The sequence below is a fragment of the Nannospalax galili genome, unplaced genomic scaffold, assembly GCF_000622305.1.
Source record: "Nannospalax galili isolate Female #2095 unplaced genomic scaffold, S.galili_v1.0 scaffold158, whole genome shotgun sequence".
NCBI lineage: Eukaryota > Metazoa > Chordata > Mammalia > Rodentia > Spalacidae > Nannospalax > Nannospalax galili.
In genome coordinates this window covers 6044072-6048528 of record NW_008345290.1, presented here as the reverse complement: position 1 = coordinate 6048528, position 4457 = coordinate 6044072, and the positions used below count along the sequence as shown (strand labels likewise).

At 45.3% G+C, this 4457-nt stretch overlaps 1 pseudogene; it reads left to right on the top strand.

Annotated features, from left to right (window-relative positions):
• Positions 1-2327: 2327 nt before the first annotated feature.
• Positions 2328-3679, top strand: LOC103740856 (annotated as a pseudogene).
• Positions 3680-4457: the final 778 nt, after the last annotated feature.

The following is a 4457-nucleotide window of genomic DNA, read 5'->3' as shown; positions in this document are numbered from 1 at the left end:
GACATCAGATAGAGGTTTGCAAAACCTGCTTTTGTTCTCCTATGGGCTTACAAGGAAGGCCAAATGATTTACAAGGACTGATTCACTTACTTACAAGAACTGAGGGTAGGGGAGAATTCAGTTCAGGGTTACTTCCTTAAGATGGAGTTTTCAAATGGAGCCTCTCTGGCCAGCACACAAGGGTCACCAGCCAGTGATTGGTGGCAGGTTGACAACATTGGCAAAGGCAGCCTTTATTCTTACTGGAACAGATACTTATTCTGGTTACAGTTTTTCCTTCCCTAAATGGAATACTTCTGCTTTGAGGTCAGTCTGGTCTACATAGTAAGTTCCAGGCCAGCCAGGGCTACATAGACCCTTTCTCAACAACAACAAAACAACAAAAAATGAAAACAAAAAGCTTTATCCATCATCATGATATTCGAGACAACATTACTTCCTACCAAGGAACTATTTTGCAGCCAAAGGTGTGTGACAGTGGGCCCATGTTCATGGAATTCTCTGGTCTTACCATGTTCCCTATCATCCTGAAGCAGCTAGCTTAATAGAACATTGGAATGGCCTTTTAGAGACACAGCTACGGTGTGAGGTGGCAATAGCCTGGAGGGCTGGGGAAGGGTTCTCCAGAAGGTGTATTTGTATGGGTCCAGGAATTAAGGGGTGGAAATGGAAATGGCACCACTTGCTATCACCCCCTAGTGACCCACTAGCAAAATGTTTGCTTTTTGTTCCAGTGACCTTGTGCTCTTCTGGGGTGAATGCTTCTGCTGGGAGGCCCAACCAATGTTCCATTGAACTGGAAGCTAAGCCTTCCCCTGGCCACTTTGGGCTTCTGATGCCTCTTGAGTTAACAGGCTCAGAAAGGAGTAACAGTATTAGGAGGCATGACTGATCCAGACCACCAGGGATAAACTGTACTGCCTCTCCACAGTGGAAGTAAGGAAGATAATGTTTGGAATGCAGGAGATTCTTCAGGACACCTCTTAGGGTTACCATGTTCTGTGATTAAGGTCACTGGGAAATTTCATCAACCAACCCAGGTAGGATGATAAATGGTCCAGACCCTTCAGAGATGAAGATGTGGGTCACCCTCCAGGTAAAGAACCAAGATCTAGTTGGGAGTGGTGGTGCACACTGGTAGTCCCAGCACTTGGGAGGCAGAGGCAGGTGGATCTCTGTGAGTTCAAAGCCAGCCTGGTCTATATAGCAAGTTCCAGGTCAGCTGGGGCTACAGGGAGACCCTGTGTCAAAAAAACAAAAAAAACAAAAAACAAACAAAAAAAAAGAACCAAGATCTGCTGAAGTGTTCATCAAGGGTAGAGGAAATACAGAACTGAGACAGGGTCTCCCTGTAGCCCCAGCAGCTGAAACTTGCTATGTAGACCAGGCTGTCCTAGAACTCACAGAGATCCCCTGCCTCTGCCTCCTGAGTGCTGGGATGAAAGGTGTGCACTACCATGCTCCACTCTCCTTCTATTTCTTTATAATGCAATATCGACTGAGATACTAATGGTTAATTGTTATAAATCTATATTATCTGCTGGATTTTGATTTGCTTTGGCGTGATTGCATATTTGCTACAACTTTGTTCTTCCCTTTTACCTTTTATCTTTAGCTTTCTTTTTCTTTCTTCCTTCCTTTTTTTTTTTTTTTTTTTTTGGTCTTTTTTAGACAGGGTCTCCTATAGCCCCAGCTGACCTGGAACTTGCTATGTAGAACTTAAAGAAATCGTCTTGCCTCTGCCTCCCTAGTGCTGGGACTAAAGGCTTACACCACCACACCTGGCCTTTTTCCTTTTCTTTCTTTCTTTTTCTTTTTAATACAGAGTCTCACTATGTAGCCTTGGCTGGCTTAGAACTTGCTATATAGACCAGGTTGGCCTGGAATTCACGGAGATCTACCTACCTCTGCCTCTGGAATACTTGGATTAAAGGCATGCGCCACCATGCTCAGCTCTATTCTTCCTTTTTGGAATAACAATGATTACTCAAGGGCTTGGAGAGATGGTTCTGACCTCTGAGGGCATTGCATAACATGGGTACACTTACGCTTATACACATAAAATAAGGATCTGGGTTCTGTTCCCAGCACCCACATGGTAGCTAACAGCTATCCGTAGTTCCAGTTCCAGGGGATCCTCTTCTGGTCTCTGAACAACACAGGTGCACTTACATACATGGAGGCTTAACACTCATACACATAAAATAAAGCTAAATATTTTTTTGAGTTAAAAAAGAGAGAAAAGATGTCGCCCCAGACTCCTTGGCAGTCTGTTAGTGGGAGCTCTCTGTCGCCCTCCCTTTGCTTCCTCCATTTCTGGACCAAATATGCGTGAGTGCATCTCCGTTCATGTTGGCCAGGCTGGTGTTCAGATTGGCAACACCTGCTGGGAGCTCTACTGCCTGGAACATGGCATCCAGCCTGCTGGCCAGATGCCAAGTGACAAGACCATTGGTGGAGGAGATGACTCCTTCAAAACCTTCTTCAGTGAGACAGGGACTGGCAAGCATGTGCCCAGGGCAGTGTTTGTAGACCTGGAACCCATGTCCATGGTCATTGATGAAGTTTGCACTGGTACCTACTGCCAGCTCTTCCACCCTGAGCAGCTCATCATAGGCAAGGAAGATGCTGCCAATAACTATGCCGGTGGACACTACACCATTGGCAAGAAGATCACTGACCTTGTCTTGGACCAAATTTGTAAGCTGGCTGACCAGTGCACAGGTCTTCAGGGCTTCTTGGTTTTCCACAGCTTTGGTGGGGGAACTGGCTCTGGGTTCACCTCCCTGCTGATGGAATGGCTCTCTGTTGATTATGGAAAGAAGTACAAGCTGGAGTTCTCCATCTACCCAGCCCCCAAGGTTTCCACCACTGTCGTTGAACCCTACAATTCCATCCTCACCACTCATGCCCCTGGAGCACTCTGATTGTGCCTTCATGGTAGACAACGAGTCCATCTATGATATCTGTCGTAGATATTGGGCGCCCAACCTACACTAACCTTAAGGGCCTTATTAGCCAGATTATGTGTTCCATCACTGCTTCCCTGAGATTTGATGGAGCCCTGAATGTAGATCTGACTGAATTCCAGACCAACCTGGTTCCCTACCCCTGAATCCACTTTCCTCTGATCATATATGCCCCTGTCATCCCTGCTAAGAAAGACTACCATGAACAGTTTACAGTAGCGGAGATCACCAATGCCTGCATTGAGCCAGGCAACCAGATGGTGAAATGTGATCCTCACCATGATAAATACATGGCTTGCTGCCTGTTGTACTATGGTAATGTGGTTCCTAAAGATGTTAATGCTGCCATTACCACCATCAAGACCAAGAAGAGCATCCAGTTTGTGGATTGGTGCCCCACTGGTTTCAAGGTTGGCATCAATTACCAGCCTCCCACTGTGGTATCTGGTGGAGACCTGGCCACAGAACAGTGAGCTGTATGCATGCTGAGCAACACCACAGTCATTGCTGAGGCCTGGGCCCGTCTCGACCATAAGTTTCATCTGATGTATACCAAGCTTGCTTTTATGCACTGGTATGTGGGTGAGAGCATGGAGGAAGGGGAGTTCTCTGAGGCCTGTGAGGACATGGCTGCCCTGGAGAAGGATTATGAGGAGGTTGGTGTGGATTCTGTTGAAGGAGAGGGTAAGGAAGAAGGAGAATACTACTAATCTGTTCCGTTCAGCCCTGGAGCATGTCAAACTCCCAGAACTTCAACTTCAACATTAGCTGACAGGCATCAATGTTTGCTGATTAGGTTAGCTTCCCTGTGATCATGTCTGTATTTTCCGTGTGAACCTGTAAGTTTTTTCCCTGATGTAGCAAAGTAAAAGCTTTAAGGAAAAAAAAAAAAAAAAAAAAAAAAAAAGAAAGAAAGAAAGAAAAAGAAAAAAGAAAGAGAGAGAGAGAGAGAGAGAGAGAAGAATGTTTACTCAGCCAGACATGGTGGGAGCACACCTTTAGTCCCAGAACTTGGCAAGCAGAGACAGGCAGACTTCTCAAGGTCTACATACGGAGTTCAAGGTCATCCAGGGCTATATAGTGAGATCCCGTCTCAAAAACAAAAAAACAAATAAATAATTAAACACACAAACAAAAAAGAAAAGAATGTTTACTCTGTGCTATAACATATTGGAAGTATGAAACTTTTTATTTTACTGGAGTTTACAGTTAAAAGATTTTGGATTTACCTGGGTGTGGTGGCACACACCTCTAATCCCAGCACTGCAGAGGCAGAGGTATGTAGATCTCTGTGAGTTCAAGGCCAACCTGGTCTACATACAGAGTTTTAAGCCAGCCAGGGATGCATAGTGAGATCCTGTCTTTAAAAAAAAAAAAGAAAAAAGATATTAAGCTGGGAGTGGTAGTGCATGCCTTTAATCCCAGCACTTGGGAGGCAGAGGCAGGTGGATCTCTGTGAGTTCAAGGTCAGCCTGGTCTGCATAGTGA